Source organism: Seriola aureovittata, chromosome 3 (genome assembly GCF_021018895.1).
Source record: "Seriola aureovittata isolate HTS-2021-v1 ecotype China chromosome 3, ASM2101889v1, whole genome shotgun sequence".
NCBI lineage: Eukaryota > Metazoa > Chordata > Actinopteri > Carangiformes > Carangidae > Seriola > Seriola aureovittata.
In genome coordinates this window covers 20,668,704-20,691,631 of record NC_079366.1, presented here as the reverse complement: position 1 = coordinate 20,691,631, position 22,928 = coordinate 20,668,704, and the positions used below count along the sequence as shown (strand labels likewise).

Sequence of the window (22,928 nt, the reverse complement as noted above, 5' to 3'; positions counted from 1 at the left end):
ACTACTGCTTATCTAAACAATAGCGGGTAATTAGTGAGGCAGTGTGTTGTTTCTTCAGGAGAGCCGGGCCGTGAGGTCGGGGCTGCTGTCTCTGTTGCAGAGGGACTCTCACTGGGCCTGTGTGCATTTTCCATGAGGGCTGCTTGTAACACAAAGACACTTCTATCCAGTTGCAGACAAACTGTTCTGTTATAACCTCATAGAGCAATCCCCAGGGTCACACAACACAGTGTCCTGAAAAGATACTAACTGTGAAAAAACATACAAGGCTGAGGCTCCTGGGACCCACACAGACGCTACTATTACATGTAGTGTAATCATTGTATTTGTCTTGTTTAAGCACATGTATACCAAAACAATATCCCTGACTTTGTGCTTTTACAAACCCCAGCAGAAACCCACTTCAGTAAGAAGATTGCGTATGTCCTCTATAACCAATGATTCACTTGTAGGTCTGGTTATTGTACATTTTATATGCAGCATAGAGTATTAAAAACTATGAACCCAAGTCATGAACCCAAAGCTGGATTCAAATCCTTGCACAAATTCTTACTGTACTCGATTTCCCTTGACTCTTTAATTTTAAATAAAATTATTTTGTCTTGTACATCTGTTTGTGGCAAGACATTTAACATTTGAGTTTAGCTTCTTTTGTGAGTTTCATAGAAAAACATGTTCATATTCTTCAAAATAAGGGATCAAAAAGTACTGTCTTAAAGCTGTAACAATTATTCATGTAATCAATTAGTGAATCAACAGAAAATTAATCAGCAACTTCAGTCCTTCCTCATGCAAAAACACCAATAATTTGATGGTTCTAGCCTCTCAAATGTGTCGTTCTATTGGCTGGACAAAGCAAAACAATTGTAATGTGCATTTTTCACTATTTTCTAATGCTTTATAAACTCAAACAATTAATGAAGAAATAATAAAAAGAAAAATCTGCAAAAAATATCATTAGCTCCAGCCTCAATTTGGTCTCGGTACCAAAACTCAGTTATTATGTCACAATCACCTCATCTTAGTCAATTTTTGTGCTGTGTTTATTCCAGGTATAAAATTTTGATATAATGTGAGAGAAATTGTTGTGTCTTGAACTTGTTATAACGTCTTCAAATCATTTGTAGATATAATATCAGTTGTTCTTAACAAATAGAAATTCTAGGTCCCAAAGAAACTTGGGGTTGAGGTGAGGTAGATGTAACTTACAGTAAGAAAGTGCACACACAGTTCCTTTTCATCGGCTGAAATGTTTGTAGGAATGCAGTAGGATCATTTCAATATCAAAGGCACATCTTTGCTAAATTTGCATTAAACAGGGGAGGGGTGGAAGCACATTTGGAGCTAAGAGGAGGTCCTTATCCCAATCGATCAAGACATGTTACTCGTGCAAAATCACATAATTAAAAAATGCACAGATATCATAACTTCTCAAAAATACCTGATTATGATTTCTTTTTATCCCTTCGCACATGCCTTTCCTGTTTTCATTATGTTGTGACAGTAAAGTGAAACATTATTTAATATTTAGTGATGAAACAGGGGAGAAACTCTGTCCTCTAACTCCGACTGCAGAAATAAAATTGTGTAGACAGTGAGACTCTCAGGGAAATATGCTGAAAGTGTCAGTGCTGCTGCTTGAGTATGGCAAAATTGCTTATTTTCAGATTCAGCCACATCAAGCAGTTTTTTTTCCTGGCTGTTTGTGGAGGAGCTTGCATATTCATGGCCCGCCTGTTTTGAGAACCTGTCACTGAGCCTGTTATACTGCTCTCCCTGCCTTTCTGTTCAGGATGGCTTCAGAGGCAAAAACACTCCATCAGACTTAACACTGTCCAGCTGACACAGTCAGGCAGTAAAACTGACAGCCAATGGAGTCTGGCCTAGCAAATGAACCGGACATAATAAACCACTGACAGAGAGGTCACCTTCTGTCACTGCTTATGTATCCACACATTCATACGCGCACGTAGAAATGCACATATACACATCAAAAAGGACAATGCACCCCACATCCTATTGCTTTTAAACACCCATACATTCACACACACAGGCACAGACCATCACTTGCATCCTCCCACCTCTCTCCTTTGGCTGGGTTAAATCCAGCAAAACCCCAGCCTTGTATTTGACCTGCCTCCCACCTCAGCTGTAAAAGAGCGAGTGCAGGAAGGAGGAGCTGGTGAGCGCCGGGCTACCCACTTCTCAGACAAGAGCAACTATGGATTTATGACTTAAACTTGCCTAGTTATAAGGTCAATATAATATTGAAATGCATGGGAATAATTCCCCTTCTGCATGGACAGCTGCCTTCATAAGTCTGAAGGATTAATAAAACAACTGGGTGAGTGTTTTTGCTGCTATGAAAGTTCTCATTGACAGTGTATTCCCCTGTGGCTCTGTGAAACAGAATAGGTGTTCGATGGGAGATTAATCACCATGGCTAACACTCAGGTCAGGAGCCCTTCATGTTGAAACCAGCTCCTGACAACGTATGTACATATACGTTTGCATTGCTTTGCATGTAGGTATATATTTGTCTTCCACTTGAAGATAGTATTGTGTAAGTGGTGTGTGTTATCAATCCAGCTTCCTCCTCCCACGCTATATGACTGCTGTGTTCCCCCTCCTCCCAACCCTTCCCTCTGCTGAACAGCCGCTGTACACGGAGAGCTCTGCACAGTCCCTGTGGAATCTCCTGTGTCAGTACATTACCTTATAAGTGGAGGCATTGACTGTGGGGACTCTTTGATACACATTCACATACAGTACAAACACAATTGATCTTCAGCGGAGCATTGGGGGGGGTACTGAAGAAAGATCTACACACGTATAACAGATCACAGGCCTTCTTGTGGAATAAGAACTGTATGTGCAAAAAGGAACAAAACGCTCTTTTGATAAGGATGTGACATGGAGCAATCTTTCCCTGGAGCCAGCCGCCGAGCGCTGAACACTATCAGCAATCTGGGAAAGGCTCAGAGCGCCACTGTAAAAATGTAATATTATACTATCTGTGCAGCCTCACATCGGGCATAATGTGACTGGCTGACTTTCTTTTTCTTTTTGCATGAGCAGATTTTCCCCTTAGGGGTGCTAAAATAATGACTCCATCTTATGACAACATTTGCAGCTCAATTAAAAAGTGTTTATGTAAATCTTCCCCTGTGTGGGCGCTGCCAGTTCACCATGTTCACGGTAGTAGGAGGATGTTGTCATCTACTTGCCATGAAGTGTCAGAGACCTTAGGTTGTCATGACAATACACAGGGGTCAAACTTCAGCACTGACTTTCTCTAAAGGCAAAATAAGTATTCCATCCAATCTCCACACTTATTCGTAAAAGGAATTATTTACTCGTTTCATGTTTTTTCAGACATGAGGGGAAAACATACAAAAATCAGTGAGTGACTAATCGATTCCTCCTCCATTTATATTTAAAATTGTTGAAGAGAGGGGCGTTAGTTAGATTCAAATAAATACTTTCTCTTAGATGTGGATGCGAGATCAGACAGCAGTCAATGATATGTTTGAAATAAAAATAAATGAAATGGAGAGTTTTTGCTCTCAGCGAGAGGAGAGGCCTGATGAGAGTGATCACAGATGCCAAGACCAAACACTTCAAACAAAGGCAGCTTGTTCTTTCATACATGAACAGAAAACAGAAAAAAAAAAAAAAAAACTTTAGAGACATTTTCTTTAAAGAAAAACAAAACAAAGAGAGTGACAGAAAGAAAGATATTGGAATTATACTGTCTAGTGAACAAAGCCCGAACTGAACAATCGCAACCTATTCGCTATCTTTCTGGGAAAAGGTCATAATTACATAATTGTAAGTGTAAAAGCAGAGGAATTTAGAAAATTACTGACGATAATTTGCTGTAATTATGGGTCTCCCCTTGCACTACTTACTGTACTCTGCAGCCTCACACTGCTCCATGCAATGCACTCTATATTCTAAATGCTTTAGCTGTCCATATTTAGATGAGTTGTGAATATAAACAAGTGAGTGAGTGAAAAGTCCTTCTTGGTCTATTTAAACCCTCCCCCGCAGGCAACAGTATTTACAAGGAAACGGTTATCATTTAGTCTCTGTTGCAGATCAAAATGTCAAGCTCCACAGAGAATCTGAGCAGTGCTGTTAGGGCCAAAAGTGCAGTTTTAGAGCCCCAGGATCTGAGAGAAAAAAATGATTTGCAAATGCCCAAATATGTCTAATTGACCTGAAATATAGCCTGTGTGCAGGAACTGTTTGAAATCAATACAGAGAGCGAGAAGAATATCCTTGAAGGAACATTTCAGAGGATCACAACGCATGTCTTTCGGAGCAGCATTATGAAGTATGCAAGAATTATGAAAACAATCAAGAAGTCATGATAGGTCATGTGAATTAAAATTACAGTGGTTGCAGCCAATTAAGAGAGTGTGAGGAACAGCTGTTTTACACCTAGCAGACCAGTATAACGTGGAGTGAGAGTTTAGATTATATGAATATTCTCCGGACATAAAAGCCATTTGTGAGTGAATCCACACATAATGTATTCCCTCTGTATTTGCTTATTGTGTGCGTTTAGTGGGGTAAATCAATAGGCTGTATTCCCAGCCTTGATTGGATTCACAATTAGCCCTAGTAAGAGACTCCCTGACAGTGGGTATGTTAGATTCAGCACAGCCCACCAACCTGATTTGTCTTTCCCCCCCACATCAACCGCTGCTCCTCGCCAACCTCTCTCTCCTGTCCAGGTGTCTTGTGGGTAACGGTGAGGACTGGAGGGAAGTTCCTCTCGTGTGGCAGGAGGGCCGTGACATCTCCGAGATGCTCTTTGACCTGAGAGGAAGGGAAAACAACATCAATGGTAATTCCCCTTCAAACACATTAACTGGGATGAACTGGGTCCCACCGAGCCCCTCTGAGTGGACTCGCATTGATCGCAGAAATCCATGAATAAATTTAGCACTAATTGATTTTTTTTCCTCCTCAGAAAATAAATCTCTAATTCTGAGTAGAGGCAGTGAATGTTGTAGATTGTACAAGCGCCTTCCCTTTTTTAAAAACCGAAGGAAATACATTTTGAAAACTAACTTAATAAGCTACAAAAATATTCAGCGTCCCTCGCATTACGTCTGATCCAGGAAGCCTGTTGTTTTCAGTGCAGCCACAAGTTTCATCATTTTGTGACTTGACAAGAGTCAATAAAAAAGTCCACCTTGAGCTCAGTTGCGAAACAAACAAAGAGAATTCACGTGTTTGGATTGCCGAAGCAACAAGCCCAGAAATTAACCCATTAGGTCCTCTGGATTTCAGCTACCTTTTAATTGCTTTCAGTGGGGATTGAAGCTATAGTTGGAAAGAAAATGGTGTCACATATGCATTTACAAGAGCGCCCTACCCCTTCATCCTGCCAGTTGGAAGAGTGATACCGTCAATATCGGAAAAAAGCATTTACAAAAGATTCCAAGCATTGTTGGTAAATACTGCACTGGGGTTGCAAAGTGAAGGATGTTGTAAATATCACAAAGATGAACTGCCACAGCAGTTTTATTTAAATCAATAATGGGAAAACGTTTTTTTTGTTGTTGTTTTTTTTTTCTCCAAATATTTACAAAGAGAAAGCTAAAGAAAATGTCCTTATTGTTTTTGACGTGAAAAAAGAACCAAAAACAAATCTTTCGATGTAAAAGAATTTTTCGTAATTGAGGAATCTTTTAAAAAATTTAAAAAATGGAAAGATAAATCAGAAAAGTACTCTCCTAATCTTAAACTATATCCCATAAAGTTTTATTTCAAAGCAATTTAGCCTAAGGATGGGAGTGGTTTTTAAGCAGCGCATTAGTCATTAGTCACACTATATAAAGCTGATTGGAAACACTCTGTGCATGTCATTCACAGTTAAATCAATAGATCACACCAAAATTCAGGCTGATCTTTTAGTCAGATGCTACAGTATTTTATTTGATATAAAATATGTTTTCCTCTTTGCTTTTCAAATTGATTGCTAAAGCCAAAATCTCTGCTCAGCAAATAATACAGTTGGATAAAGTGCCTGCTTTTATTCTGTTCTGTGATAAAACGGCCAAATCAGACTTTGCATTTCAATACGAATGTCTAATCTGTAATAGTATATAATAATAATAAAAGGGTAAATATCCAATAATATCAAATACCACTTTGTATATAATAACTGGAGCAGATTTATTGTATAAGTTGTCAATTGAAATAGTCAGTGTTCTTTCTCTTAGTGATGATTGAGGAGTCTTGATTTGGAAAGTTGTAGATTCAGGTATCATACTGCCACCTACTGGTTGAGACTTTTTTCAAAGCCGTTCCAATCAGTCAGAGTGCACTCAAATGAGTTCCTTATGATTAAAATTATTCAGGATTTCAGGAAGGACAACTTCTACTTCAATGACATCTATGGAAATGAAAAATCCCATTTAGTTTTACTTCAAATGATAGATAACATCCTCAGACATCTGCATTAACTAGGAGAGGAAGTGTCCCATGGGTGCCCTCACTAAACATTGTGTCCTGGGCCCTTTAAAGCACATGTAGCTGAAGATGTGGTTATGGTCTATCAAGACTCCCTTTACTGACAAACCTCAATTGCTCAGTCGTGCAAAGAAAAAAGCGTTCCTGAAATGTTCCTTTTTGTTTGATGGATGAGTTGTACATATAATGGCTGGGCATTACCTCTGCAAATAAACCAGACTTGACATTGCCCTGCGCTGGAACATCTGGGACGCCCCAGAGACAGGATCAAAGGCCTTGTGCGTCCTTGGACTCTATCTGTGCCAAACATGCACAGCGAGATCAGGAATGGCTATCCAACGCATTTCAGTCATCATCATCTGCACTGGCTGTGTTTGTTAGTCATCAGCTATTTCTATTTAATTTGTTACAGTCATATTCCTCAGTGTTTTCGTCATGGTAACAGCAGGGCTGAGAGTGCTGCAGCTAGACAGTACAGTAAATCAATTTATGAGCTTATTATCCCACAACAAAATTGTATCTTTAGCTAAGTGGAAACATGAATGTGATGTTGAAAATCAAGTGCTAGACTGATTGATCTTTCTAGCACTTACTCCAACTGACACATCGGACTGAACAGCACATCAACTCTGCTCTCATCTGTACTATACTATGGGGGCTGTTCTACAACACAATCCACATTACTTGGGCTTTTGTTTGGAGAGAGCCAGCCAACTGCATAACCTTAATTAGTCAAGCTGTATTCATTCAAGTGATTACAATGCGCCGCACAGTAGTGAAGAGAAGCATCTGTCACTTAAACTCAAATGATTTCTCAATCTTTCCGTTCGGTGGAATAAATTTATTAGACTCTAACATGGCTTTTCTTAAAGCAGACTGGTGATACTACTCATTAAATACTGAATATATCCCTCAAATAAAATACAGTATATAATACATTCTGATGTCGATTTTGTGCCAAAATAAAAGACAATCTTGTCCCGGGCTGCAACTAATACTTATTTTCTTTATTGATCATTCTGTCAATTTTTTATTTTTTTCCTGATTAGTCATTGTTCAGTCTACGAAACAGAAAAAAACATCACTAACAAGTTCTCGCATTGCTTGTTTTTGTCCTTCCAACAGTCCAAAACCCAAAGATATTCAGTTAACAATGATATATATCAGAGAAAATCAGCAAATCCTCTAATTTGAGAAGCTTGAAACAGTAAATATTTGGAATCTTTTTATTATTAAAATTGTTTACAATTTATTCTGTTGGTTGACTAATGGAAATCAAAAATCAGCCACTATTTTTGTCCACTATATTCTAGGTTTTTAAAAGGTTTTAAAATTGCAAAAAAGCAAAGTATATCTTTAGCATCGTTAATTCTACCATGGGAAAAAAACAGACAAAATGAGGTTTATCCGAGATCGCCTTTTTCCCAGGTTCTTGAGTTTCATTGTGTTTGCCATTTCCACATCTCCCCAAGGCTATGCATCTGGTGCTCTCCAGCGTGCACGACTGGGGAAAGAGGCAGGATGTCACTTTTGTGAACTAGCCACGGTGGAGAAGAGTGAAAATGACGCAATCATCAGAAAAGTGGTTTGGGTGGTGATGCTGGGGCCTTACGAGGGGCAGGTTGCAGGGATCGCCCGCACCTCGGCAGATGTGCCTCGGTGTCACTGCACATCCACAGCCGAATGAATCACCCGACAGATGTTTAACGTCAAGGCCAGGCTGTCACGCCAGCCAAACACACACGTGCACAGCCATGCAAAGACACGCACAGTACAATTTATTACTACATTAGGAAGATTGGCTCCACAAGGGGTCAGACCAAGGTGCTGATGTTCACCTTGAATGTGACTTTGACCAAAAATAAAACAGAGATTTCCCTCAACATATAGAAAAGTTTTTGTTGTTTGGAACAAAAATCCTCTGATGTGCAAGAAAATACACACAAGACACTGACTGAAATGTAGTTCTGCTCAAACTCGCTGAGTCTCATGAAATGTTTCTACAGCATAATGTATTTTCAGACGCTCTTTTTGATCTCTGGCTTGTACCATCTGAAAACAACCCGTCAATATTGAAAGAAGGTATTTTAGATAACTCTACACCAGAATCCTCCTGCTTCCTTTTTTTTGTGGGACCTTTCATGGCAGCATAAAGATATTTTGTAAAAACCCATTTCCACCAAAAAACAAATGGGGCTTCTTACCACAGATGTAATTTTTATTACCTCTTTGTTTCAGGGTTTGTTTTTGGGGTGAGGATGACGAAATGCAACACTACTACAATAAACTGTCAGTGCTGTAAAACAGATGTTCTCAAACTTTGTAATGTCACACTGCCATGCTGTACACAACACATTTCCACATGTGAGATTTTATTGACAAGAGGAAATTTATGGTTAAACAAAGAATTAACTGAGATTTAATTTCACACATTATAAATTTTTTTTCTGGAACAGGTCCTGCCATTTAAGGTGAACAATCATTCAAGGATTTGTCTGATCTTTTCACAGAAGCAGTGATTTTGTGTGCCATGGATGTATTTTTTAATTTTTCTTTTTTTTTATTTTTTTACATGTCTTGGTATCAACAACACTGAGAATGACTGTGTTAGAGACGAGCAGTGGAAGGTAAGGAGCTTTTAAGAAAGAGTTGCTGGATCTTTGAGAACATTCTTGAGGCCCTTTTCCCCTCTTTTGGAGAAACCCAGGCAGATAAAAGGAAACACTCGGGTGGATTAAAGTGTTCAGAATGTATCAGCATCAAACCACTAGAGTTTTTGCCCTCTACATTTTTCAAACACAGTCAATAGATCTAAATATTTTACTGTGCCCTGGCCGATTTATTGTTTGATGTTTAAAAACTTGTGTGGAATGAAAGAAAATTCATTAAAGAAGAAGGCCCCAGAACGAGGCCCTACGATCAGCTTTGAAAGTCTAGTTTAACTGGGATATTGATCATTCTCTTTCTTCTGTGACAAAGGCCACCAGGGACGCTGGAGGTGTCGGTGGATGAAGGCGCGCTGCCAATAACACCAGACGTGTGTGTATACACTGTAGGTGAGGCTGGGAATTACACTACTGACACTGAAAAATCCAATAACTCAAAAATGACCAAACAAACATCAAATTCCTGATTCCTTGCTGGTCAAAAGAAAATTTAGTGTGCATTCTGGTTTGTATGCAGCATTGTGCTCTTGAGGGTACGTGTTTTTTGAAATGCATGACAGATAAGATTAATATATTTGTGAACTTAATTTTACAGTTTTGTGTGGCCACTGGAAATGGAAATTTAAAATCAAATTTTTCTCCGTTACATTGATCATCCCTTAAGTCATACAGGACTTCCAGCTCATCCAGTGTCCCGTCATAGTGTAGAAGGAGCTGTTTATTTATGGACTATGGACTGTTGCTTAAGAAGAAACTGGTTCACTGAGGTATGGAACTAACATTCTGTATGCGAGTTCTATTTTAGGGTGAAGTTTCTCTTTAAGTCGCCCAGTCATTAGAAGTCTGAGGGTAAACCTTAACACGTTCAGACTGGTTATACTGCAGGTGTAGCTATACCCGACATGGCTTAAAAAATTCTCAGCACACTTTAAAAGCTATAACTTAACAAAAGGTAAAAAGTGTTATGATGGAAGTGATTCTGTCTCATCTTTGGGAACCAGCAAAAAGGCTTCTGCACAAGTAACAGACACAGATATGTTTTGACATAGTATGGAGGTAGCAACAGTCACAGAAATCTTATTTTACAGATATTCAGCAAAGAAATGCAAATCTTCAACTGTTTGACTTATTAAAGCTTAGATTACCATCAAGGATCACTCCTAAATTTCAGGAGACAGACTAACCACAGCAGAATTAATGAATTAAATCTTTGGAATATGCAGGGGCAAGAATTTATTTTCCCTGACCTACAAAATGTTAGACAAGCAGGACTTGTCTGAAACTGTCAGCAATACTTTGGAGATGGGAGCCCATTTACATCGATGCTTTAGACAAGTGTAATGACATGTCATCAATGAAAAGAAAAACACACACAAGTTGTGCCACATGTCGAGAATATGAAAATTGCACAGCCTATATTAATGTTATATTAACATCTAAAAAGAATATTATGATTGTGAAATAAAATTGGGATCATGAAGCTACTCTGGCCATAGCAAAATAGGGCAATATTTTGTTTAAATAATTTAATTTTAAGTAAAGCAAATAACAAATTGAGCTCTTTCTGTCAGCATACATCCTACAGGCCTGGCACACAGGAGTGGTTAGGCTGGCTTCCCTCTGACACTCAACCAAAGTGTGGAAGTGCAGTATTCTGCACCCATTACACATAAAAATAATATTCAAGAGTCAGCTTTAGGGGGAAAAAAAAAAAAAAAACACTCTTCATGATGACTACTTGACCTTTGGCTCTTTCTCACTTTAGATAACTGTAGCTGCTTTTGGAAATATTTGCGCAATTTGATGAAGCCACTGAAAAGAACTGACAAAAGCAGCAGAGCAGTTCCCCCCCGTGTCTCTACTGTGTCTGCCACTTTAGAAGCGTTCACAGAAATATGAGCGTATCAAGCAAACAATCTAAATTTCAAGTATATCTCAAGGATCAGGCACTGCAAAAAGGCAGTATAGAAAGAAAGGCACTGCGTTTCACACTCATTCACGCAAAATAGCGTGACCCTTTCTTTTTTCTATTGTTCTACAAGAGATGTGTGTGCAGACGTTTTATTTGTTGCAATTCATTAATGTGTTACTATCAAGCAACAGTTGATCAACAAATTGTTTTTCTCTCACAATTGTTTTGTTATAATACATGATCCTGCTTGGGTTTATTAAAAGCAGTTCTGTTTGCCCCTCCTTTTGCACAAATTCTCTTTCCTGAGTAATATGAATCAGCTTTTGGCACAGCTGAGACAGTGCAACATGGCCTGTCTAAATAAATATTCACCCCCTCTCTTTCCAAAAATCAGTTGCTGATTTCTATCTGATCTCTTCTCCTGCGATAGCATAGCTCTGATGATGGCACCAGTGTGTTTCAGTGGGACAACAATTGATTTAAGACGACATTTTCCACAATCTGAACTGGACTAAACCACTGATGGTCACTTCATGTATAGATTTCTCAGCTGTTTGCTGACCTATGTGTTCAGCAGTGTCTATCTCAATCGCAGTCTCTTTTTTCTTCACCTCTCCACTGAATATCCGTCCCTTCCTCTGCCTTATCTACCATGAAGTTACTGAATGGAATTACCACTCTGCAGCTGAAAGAGAAACAGTCAGCAAATATGGAGTAAATGAATACATTGAACAGAGGTGAAACAGGTCCTTACATTCAGATGCAGGCAGGCGGGGCAGACAGATCTGCTTGGCCATCAACTCCCAGGAACAAGTCGAACCGTTCACTCACTGAGGATGCTGGTTTCTTCAATGGCATGTGCAGAGACTAAAGAGAGAAGTAAGAAGCATGTCAGTGTTGGCATGTTTAGTGACATGTTTGTCCCAGTAAAATCAAGCACTTGAAGTACATGAAATATCGCACTGACTCTTAATGATATCGTGAAGTACTGAGCTGCTGACAAATCTGGTGTAGCCTACAGGGAAATAAATGCTAATGAATTATCCTAATCACACTGCTACTGAGCATGCAACACTACGACACATATTTACTTTTAAGAAAAAAATTTGCACCAAGTTACAGTTTACGAGTCCTGAGCATTTCTAGGTAGCAAACAGCTTTTCAATGTATGGAGGTGGGGGGTTATTGATTTAAGTGTTTTCCATGAGAATATCCATGATAAAATACAGATATATAGAATCATTTGGGGCGTCGTGTGGTGTAGTGGTCTAAGCAGGCGCCCCATGTGTAGAGGCTACAGTCCTCGCTGCAGTTGGCTCCGGTTCGAGTCCCGCATCGGACGGCCTTTGCTGCATGTCATTCCCCCTCTCTCTGCCTCCCCATTTCCTGTCTCTCTACTATCCTGTCCAATAAAGGCACAAAAGCCCCCCCCCCCCCAAAAAAAAAAAACTTTAAAATATAGAATCATTTGGATTAAGAAAACACCAATTTGGCACACAATTAGCACAGTTCCAATGTAAGTCATTAATTGCATAGTGAACTGTTTTTAGCCTATTTATCACATAAAACTTATGAATCTGGTTTTTACTGAATATGCTTTTGTTCCTCAGTGTATCAGTGCATTCTGTCCTCCTTTCCAAGTGTGTTACTCTCCTTTGAAAAGACACACAGGACACAGCAGGAGGGGAGGTGTGATGTTCTCTTTTTATTGACTGACACGGCTGATGAGGGCCCATCCTGCACTTTGGCAGGAGGGTAGGCAAGCATGCGGAGGTGGCGCCCACCAGGGTGCAAGGAGGGGACGACATGGTCGTCCTTCATAGATATTCCATGCGTGGCTTTACCCTCAGCTGCCCTGTCAAGGTCTGTGTATGCCCCTCCGAGGGGGCTGAGACAGGGTCATGGATGACACCCGCCTCTATGCCAGACGTGACAGCACAGCTGGGCCGCTTAATGACAGAGGGGCCTGGCCCAGCACACACCTGCCCATCCCGGGCAGGGCAGGCGACCTCACGGGGAGAAAGAGGAGCCGCTGCCACGTTCGATGGGCAGATGTTCTGGAGAGGAGACAGCAGAGACAGCTGCACTACAGGGACCCCTCCGTTTCTCTCCTCTCTCCAGTAATTGAAAATCATGTAAAAGGTCAATTGTGTGATACTGGCTGTCCCTCTCTGCAAGTTGTTCCTTTCAGCCAGAACATGACAAAAACAACACTGACTGGTTGACAGCTTTTGCTTCAATTACTGCTTATTTAGCTATGGATGTCCACATAATGACGATATCTGTAAACATTCCCAGTGAATAAATCTGCATATACAAGGAGGTACAGGCCATCTGTTGGAGGCCATGGATAGGGGTCCCTGAGAGAAACCTAATCATTGGGTACATTACACAGACACTGTTATGACATTTGGACTCCAGACGAAGGAGGCTGGAAATAACACTAATTCCAAACCATCACCATCAGCTGAATAGCAGGCCAACAGCCTCTGTGAAAAGAGTCCACTGTGTTGCAGAGGGTCAGTGACTGTCCTGAATACCGACAGAGAGTGACCCTCTCTCTGGGTTTCACTCTGATGAGAAGTGGCAAGGCTCTAACCTCCACAGGACTGCTCTCTGTTTGTGGTTGTCTTAAACAGAACCAGCTACAGAACTGTCACACACCATCAGCCTCCCTGGAATTCAGCAGAGATTTATAGACCTTCATGGACAGAGAAACAATCAAAATAGACAATGAGGACTCATCAAGTTACACAAAACAGGGAAATGAGATAAACTCTGGCCACTTTTGCGTGAAATTTGGTTGTTGACTTTCAAGTACTAGAACCTTGGCAACATGTTTAAGAAGTTTTTTTTTTTTTTTTTTTTAACTTGACCTAGATAAATGTGAGTTTTATGTGAACTGGAAAAGGTAAAAAACCTTTAGATGCTCAGACTGTGAAATAAAGTATTTAAAGAGTGTGTGTCAGAGCAGGACAAGAAACTTTAATATAAATGTGACATCTCATCACATTTATTTCAATAATTTAGAAGTAAAAAAAAAAGTTGTTACTTTTAATGAGAAACATGTTAGGGCTCAGCCACAAACATGTGGTTTTGGGGGAACTCTTTAAAATTTGAACAAAAACAAGTGCTGCGACTTGAGTACCAGTACAAACAGGAAGGAAACAATATATTCCATAAACTCCCCCAAATGAGAATGTTATCAATAACACTTGTGTCTGCAGGAAAAACAAAATGAAGCTCTTCAAAATGCATGTTTCTGGTTTGACTGACCGTAGCCCTTTGCCAATAACAATGTTACCCGCAATCACGATCCAAACCACAAACCTTTGGCACGGCACACTGTCACAAATTATGTTTTGATTCTGACCAAATGCAACAGCTTCCTGTCTGGTGCTGTTTTCTCTTACTGTCTGTTTTATTATCTTGAACCAAATGCAAACTAGAGGATGCTGTTTTTGCTGCAGGAAGGACATATCAAAAGTGTTGGACGCTGCTGATGACAAACTTGGAGAACATGTATCCTCATCAAGGAAACAATGACTGTATCCAGAATTTCAAAGACATAACCACTATCTGTATTCATTTAGCCCAATCAAAGTCTTTTGTTGACATTGCTGTTCCATAATGGACTTTACTCCTAATTGTTTCTCATCTCTAGAAAACAAATATTTAACAATTATTTATAATCACTACTGAACCACTAGGCCCCTCAATTAAAACGTGCAACTAAGTGATTGTTTGTGTGCGCAGGCCACTTGTATGAGAGTAACTGTGCAACGGCATGTGTGTAACACACCAGAATGCACATTTCAAAGGCAAGACAGCTCCTGGGCTTGCTGAACTTTTGCTTGTTATCAGGAGCTGAGAGTGAAATGGAGAGAATTGATCTTTTGTCTACTGGAGGTGCACTCCCTTGGGCTGCGCCGCTCGCTTGCTCACTCGCTTGGCTGCCATGCAGAGGGCTCTCTTTCTCATCCTCCCCCCACCACCATCCCCTCTTCTCCCCCCTCTCCCCTGGTTCACTCACTCACACACACTCTCACTCTCTCTCTCTCACTCTCACTCTCTCTCTCTGCATGGCGGCTGCCTCTCCTCCAGCTGACACTTGTCCTGCCGTTACTGGGAGAGATGTGTGCTGAGCTGCTGACACCAGGATTGATCTTCTTCCTTTTCCCCATAAGCTCCATATCAAGCTCCTGGAGACTCTGGAGGAGACGAAGAATGGGCGGAGGGATGGGGATAAGGGGTTGGGGAGGCGGCCGGAATGGAAGGAAGAGGAGGGAGAATATTGTCAACTAACATCACCTCTTCAAACTAACAATGTTTGTTGCACCAAAGAAATAGAGAACACAAAGTTGACAGTTTTATTGGTGGGGGTAGAAGGAAGTTCACTCTTTTTGCTAAATTGTTGCTCACAGTGACACCACAACACCGACAACTAGATTTCCTAATACTACCAACCGCAGTTATGTTTCATGAACAGGTTTCAAAGAGTCTATTTAACAGGGTGAAGCAACTGTTAAAATAAAATAGTTACAGGATTCTGTAACTAACAGACCTCAAAATCTGCTTGATTAAAAGATTTTTCAGGACTTCCACACATTTCTGTAAGAGACATCCTCAGTGGTGTGTGCTGAGACATCTGTCTGAGTCAAATTGGCATATTACTGAGACCACAAGATGATTTTGAGGTCACACTTAACAAAAACAAAATCAGTGCTCTAGCCCAACTTTCAGAGTTGTTTGCTTACTTTGATTTTATTTCTATTGTATTGATTTCTACTATAGGCAAATGTTTATCATGCTGATGAAATCCAGTTTTAAGAAATGGAAATCTAAATCATTTACTGTGACTTGCTGCGACTGCTTAGAACGGTGCTTGGGAGGCCGATTCAGTGGTGGCAGGAAAAATAATCTGATGTTTAACTAAACTGTAAATTGTTTAGTCTTCGGTGCAACGGACTTAATAACCATATTTTGGCAATATGCTTTTACACATCAATTAAGTCAAAGATGAGTCACCAGGCTTCACTGGGGTGACGCATAATGCAGAACAGATTTTTTTTTTTTTAACTCTGTGGTCTTGTTTACATTATGAAGAGCTTTAACTCAGACATTGCAATACCTGTGTTATGTGTATATTTTAAATGTACCTGGTGCTTACACAGCTCATATGCAAGTGGAAAATAAACAAATATAAAGCTTTTTAGTGGTAAACCAAGCTAAAATGTTACCCTAAAGTCTGAAGGTTCCCAAGTAACCTCAGACTGAGACACGGGCCAGTCATTTGCTGCCGTGATCCTACACTGACGAAATGATAATAACATATAGTAATATTTTCATTTTTGTCACATTGATTTTTGTGTTTTTGTTTTTGCACTGATGAATATCACTATAATGAGACGTAATATAAAAAGAATAAAACACTACATACAAGGGTCTGAACTAAAATAAAATAGTTGACTGTTCTGTTTACCCTTTAAAGCAGAGCAGTGGATGGTAGAAGAGGAGTCAGATCTGACCCTTAATTAAAACTAAATGTATCCAAGTTGCTCTCAGTTTTTTGATATAGTCTAAGAAAAAAAAGCATTGCATACATCCACCCAGGCCGCAAATAACCATGAATGTTAGTTTAACATGTTACTACTAGACTATTAAGATTGTTTAAATCTACATCTGCATCATTCAAAACACACTACAGACAATCATCACAGACATTTGCCATTTTTTTCCATTCTAGAAAATGTTGTTGTTCATGAGAAAATAGCTAAAATGTTATAAAAAAGCCATCTTTCAGTGATTAATAAATTCTTTACCAAAATTCTGAGATTGGCACCTGAATCTGGATTTCCACCAAAAACCAATCACTTCTTCCCTGGCTCATGGCTTATTCTCTCTCCAAATGTCATTGATATTTGTTAAAAGATTTTTCCAATACACTAACCAAAAGAAAAAGAAAAAAAACTAACTACAAAATACAACCCCCTTGGCAGATGTAAAATTTACAGTATCAACAACTGAAATATTTAATATTAATTAGGACTAACAATTAGACTAAAAATAAAAGCTGTTAAGTCATACGTAACATCAAGGATAAAACACTTTCATCCAATGTGGTGTGCAGTCATACAGTAAAGGGTGTGTTGTCAGTGGCTCTTGAGGACTTCTGTTGTGATGGTAAGTCCAGGCATCTGAGTGGATTTGACTGGGGATCTTTACAGTTATTACTGTGTGTTATTGGCATCGTAAGGGGAGCAGATCTGGGAGGAAGGGTTAAGGGTGGAGGGGGCGGGGGCAGATGGGGGAAGTCTAGCAGCAAACATGATAATTTGTGGGTTAGCCAATTTCGGGAGGCCGGATGGCCCGATACCCTTGGTAAGCATCCAAGAGCAGCAGAGAGCAGAGTAGAGCAGAGCAGAGCCATGCAGGAGGAAGATGAATCAAGTTTAATAACAAAGGGTTCTAATTGCCCCCCGCAACCCTGCACACCCCCACCTCAGAGCTGAACTCTAATTACAGTCAGAGCACAGTGCACTGTCACCCAAAATTAAGTTGTTGAAAAGCGGGCCAAGATAATCGATGAACACTTTAGTTGTGGAGGGGAGAGAGGGGGAGAAGAGAGTGAAAAGAGAGAATGAAAAAAATAAGATGCCCCTTCCATTCAGTGGGAACCGGCAGCACCCAAAGCCCTCCTGGCTCATGAGAAGGCCGCTGGGACGGTCCAAGAATGATTGCAGAGCAATAATCCTGAGCACACCTCCCCAACACCCCCATACAAACACACTCACGCACAAATACACACACATACATTTATGTGAGCTTACAGCACAATGTAGAGCCCCACCTTCCCCATGGGCTGCCTGAGCACCCGTGCGTCTGAGAGGAAAGGTGAACACGGTCACCCTAATTACAGGGGCCCCAGCTCTCTCACACACTAACACACACTCACCAGGCATAACTAAAGACAGGCCAATTAGGGCGAGAGGGAGATAAGGGAAGTTTTATTTGTATACTAATTAAGCCCCTGATGAAATTCAAAAGGGAGGTGGTGAAGGGGATTGGGGGAGGGAGCGGATGGGTAATTGTGTGCTTGAGAAAAGGTTGCTGTAGGTACGGTTATCTGAGAAGCACAGCCTTGAGATAGTTGCCCCCTAATCCCGTGCTGAGCCCCGGCACTTCACTGCAAGGTCTCTCATAATTTGATCTGTTACATAGGAAATGGCAGGCTTTGACAGCGAGATCATCAGCAGCATTTATTGTCTGTTTGGTCCGTGATTAAGCTAAGCATAAAGGAAGTTGTCAAGCCACAGCAAAGGCTTTCCAATTTTTTATTGTTTTTTTGTTTTATTGCTGGAGTTTATGCTAGTTTGTTAAACAAATTCGGCATTAAGAATATTTAGTAGTGTGCTTGCAAACACACAACATTAGAATCTGACCACTGGAGTATAAATTTCAGTGGCTAAAAAGTTACTTATGCTCAACAGACACATGTCAAAGCAGACATAGCACAAGCGTAACTATCATCGATTTATCTGTTGATTACAGCTGAAATGATTAGTTCAGTAATTGATCAGTCAATCATCAGAAAAGTAAGCTGCAACTAATGGTAGATTTGCTGTTTTTCTTTATCATGTATAATAGTAAATCTGAGTATCTTTGGGTTTTGGACTTAAGGTCAGGCAAAACAAGATATCTGAAGATGTCACCTTGGATACTACAAAGTTATGATGCGCACTTTTCACTATCTTTTTTTTTTTTTTTTGACATTTTATACACCAAACAATTAATCAATAATGAAAATAATCATTGGTTGCACCCCTACTGTTTATTTTTTTTTTGTTCATTTATTAATTGATTACTTTGTCTAAAGCCTTAAAAAGCAGTTGGAAATGTTTATCACAGTTTCTTACAGGGCAAGATGACAATTTTACAATGTTATAAAACCAAGAAAAGCAGAGAAAATCAAACTATTTTTCAGCTTGAAAAATGACTAAAATGATCAAATCAATTAAAAAAATTAATTCACTGACTAATTAATCAACTGATCATTGCAGCTCTAGTCCAAATAAACATACTTCACTCAACAGTAAGATCATGCCTTAATAATAGCAGCCTAGAGCCTGTAAGTTTTTATTTTGTAGATCAGTGATTCCCAACCTTTCTGCCGTGTGACTCTTTTTTTCTCTCACTTTTTTATGTGAATAACTTTTAGTTTTAATTCCTAACATATCAGAATGATCCTCTGTGTCAAAACATTAAAAAATTAAAATGCCATATACTACATTTTGCGAGTTTAAAGGCTGACCGAGATAGCAATAAACCTGTCCAACAGAAAATTGTCACTTATACACCTAAAAGATATGTCATGTCATTTTGAGAGATTATGTCCTTACAACACTATCAGTAAAATCATGGCTGTTTGGCAACATGTAGTGGTAGCCATGGTAAACTACATCAGCAATAACAAATTTCAAGCTTACCACCTGTGAGTTAACTGATATACAGTGGTGAAATAAGTATTTGGATCCTCTACTCACCGAATCAAAAGTGCTATTTCAACAGTCTAAAAATATCTTTAAAAAATCCTACTGAACTAAAACTACAAGAGTACTAACAGGTAAATACACTTAAAGTATCAAAGTAAAAGTATTTGTACTGCAAAAAAATAACCCCTCTGAGTGATATACTGTTACATCTTACCATCGTGTAGGATTATCACAGATGATTAATGTCTGTAAAGTAGAGTATGTAGGGCTGACACGAATTCCATGAAAATTTTTGTTGTTTTTTTTTTGTTTTGTTTTTTTAAATACAAGACTTGTTGGATACGATTTTAGTACATGGCCTGTTTTTTGGCATGAGATTTTTCCACAATATCAAAATAAACAAGAAAAACAAGCACTCCAAACCAAGTAACAATAAATAAGAAAAGAGGAAGCAAAGAAATAAAGTTATTATCAGGAGTTTTCAAATTCAGGCCTCTTTCTACAGTCAACCCTCTGAACCCCAAACGACCAGAACAACATTGCAAAGATAATAACTACAGCAACCATTGTTAGCATTATAATTCATTCCTCCTCACTATCATCTAATTATATTAATAGTCTGATTGACATACTGTTTATTAGTGTAAGTTATGACAGTACAGCTCATCATATGTTCTGTATGTGAAATCTCAAAAGTGACTAAAGTTGTCAAATTAATGTAATGGAGTATGAAGTACAGTTTTTGCCTCTGAAACAAGTAGAGAAGAAGTATACATTTGCAGAAAATGAAAACACTCAAGTAAAGTACAAGCACTTAAAACTGTACTTTAGCACAGTGCAGGAGTAAATTACTTTCCACCACTGCTGATATACTGAATTACTTCAGAAGAGACATCACTGCACATCATACAAAATGTTGTTGTACCTATAACTTCTCAGTTAAGTACAAACTGAGTCTAGGTGAGGAGGTGCGTCACTACTGGGATGAACATATATAGATAATTTAATCTGTGTAAAATCAACTGAGAATGAAAGCAATGTTATGTGTTAAAATATTAGTGAATGCCAATTTTCAAGTTTATTAACAACATTAGACAGGTTAAGTTTATTTTAACAATCGCTAATTTTAGCTATCTTATTTAGCCAAAAACTAGCTGCATTGCACATCATAGGTTGCATAGCAAATAAGCAAAGTTAATAAATATAATGCCAACTGTGTCACCGCCCAGTTCATATCTGCTTCCACTTTGCACATACTACACCAGATTTCAGTGGCGTTTTGGAGAAACAGGAAGTGTAATGTTGCCATGGAGTCCTTTGGTTATGCTGTGCAATACAGCCCTTTTGAGCCTATTTCTTTTTTCTTTTTTTTTTTACAATTTGGAAAATGAATACGCCGAATTCGCTTTTAACAGTTTGTGTTTGATATATACCATTAGATATACTGGCAACTATCAATGAATTACTATGATACTGAAGAAAACTTAAAAACCTGATAATTCTCAGGCAAGTTCTGCAATCATGAGGAGAACTCTTTTTTTCAGATTTCTAGTCAGACTCACGGACGTTAATTTGCCATGGACTTCGGGTGTAAAAGTATCGTCAAGGAGTGTAATTCACACTTAATCTCAAAATATGTGTACCGTGTCCATGTGTTCAGTATTGACTGAGTTATGACTCAATGATTTTGAAAGTAACATACCTCAATTGTCTGGCAGCCACTGTTGTTTGTGAAACACCTGGATGCACCTGTGCCTTTCACGTCACACAGTGTCCTTTCTTCCTCTGCGCCGCCGCTGCAAGTCGACCTTCCAGTTTGAAAAGTGAAAAATATAACCTAACTTTTAATAAGGTGTACACCGCCCTACTGCTACAAAAAGTAGCCGAACACAAGCTCGAACAACGGAGAAAGCCGATCATTCCGGAAACACTGCCAGCGAAACTGAATGCAGCACAAAATGGCCGCACAAATGGTGACGTCAGTGAAATTAAGTTTATGTGCAAGAATATCATCCTTTCCCACAATGTACAAATGAGTGAATCTAGTGCTGTTAGCATCCACAGTGCTGCATTACGGACACGTTGTAATTGCTTAAGTAATTTTTAAAGCAAAAATTCACTTGTACCAGCTTTTTAAATGTGAGCATTTTCTACAAAAGTAACTGTTAGTCAATGTTTGGTTTTTTTGACTGTTGGTCAGACAAAACAAGACATTACAACAGGTTAACTTGGGCTTCACAGAATAATTATGGATATTTTCACTATTTACTGACATTCTATACACCGAGCATCTCCTATCATATATTAATACTACCTTAGTATTAGGTTTTCTGTGTGTTAATTACTTATCAAACAGAAAAAAGAAGTAGGCTAATTCGATTAAGCAATTTAGAATAAATTAGTTCAATATAAACTAAACTAGATTTTGGCACAGGTGCCATCTTCAGCCACGAGATGAAGGAGACAGACAATATTCTACCGCAGTGGTGAAAATTTATGATAACAAAATATTGACCCAGATAATTTGGTAAAAGTAAATCTGGGACTTTTGGAGCCCCTGTATGTCTGAGGACCCTGAGCAGTCCCCGGTTTTCTTATATTTTATAATAGCCTGTGTGGCTGTTATATTTGTTTTTTCAAAAATAAATCAGTGAAGTGTGTCATAAAATGAAAATGGTGAAAAAAAAACAGTAACAGCAGTTTGTCAGTGAACAGGAGTACACCCAAGAGTGGAGGGCTCATCATTAACTTTTCTACTTCAACCATCTTAAGACATCATCATTAACAGTCAATCTTAGAGCAGTTCTGTAAAGATCAACCTGGCATTCAGTCGCTTCATCAGAAGCAGCGTTTCATCCCTTATTAGACATTAGCTTCACAGAGACCCCCTGTGACGTGTTGTCACAGTAAGCCATGTTGGGTTGGGTATCAAAGTGGGTGCCCCACTGAGCTTCAGTAGAGCTGGCAGGATCATCAAAAAGTCAAGCAATCAGGATGATTTGATGGTTCACAGCAGGCGGGTGTGTTGCTCATTTCTGAGAGCAATTCTTCACGGATTCTCCACCATTTTGCAGTGGTCTCTGCTTCAAATTGAATTTGCCAACTAGCAGATGAAAATATTAATGATGTAATAATTCAAGCCCAAATTCTTAGTATGTGCTATACTGTGTGATGTTGAGTGATAAAGAGAATAAGATATGACCCTTATCAGTGAGCTGAAGACACATGCATTTATATAAATGCAGTAGCTTTTAAAGCAGTGTGAACTAGAAAGTTTTGAGATATTGTCTCAACACAGATTAAAATTCAAACTGAATGTGTTTTAAGACGAACTTTATTGACTGAAATATTCCCACTGTCACATCATAC

The 22,928-nt window shown here is 39.2% G+C and overlaps 1 long non-coding RNA gene across 1 annotated transcript; it reads right to left on the bottom strand.

Annotated features, from left to right (window-relative positions):
- Window positions 1–4,702: 4,702 nt before the first annotated feature.
- Window positions 4,703–21,478, bottom strand: LOC130166621 (uncharacterized). The gene is made up of 3 exons (XR_008827174.1): window positions 21,262–21,478; window positions 11,822–11,934; window positions 4,703–4,827 (listed from the first exon to the last, which is right to left on the bottom strand). It is a non-coding gene; the product is annotated as an uncharacterized LOC130166621 (long non-coding RNA).
- Window positions 21,479–22,928: the final 1,450 nt, after the last annotated feature.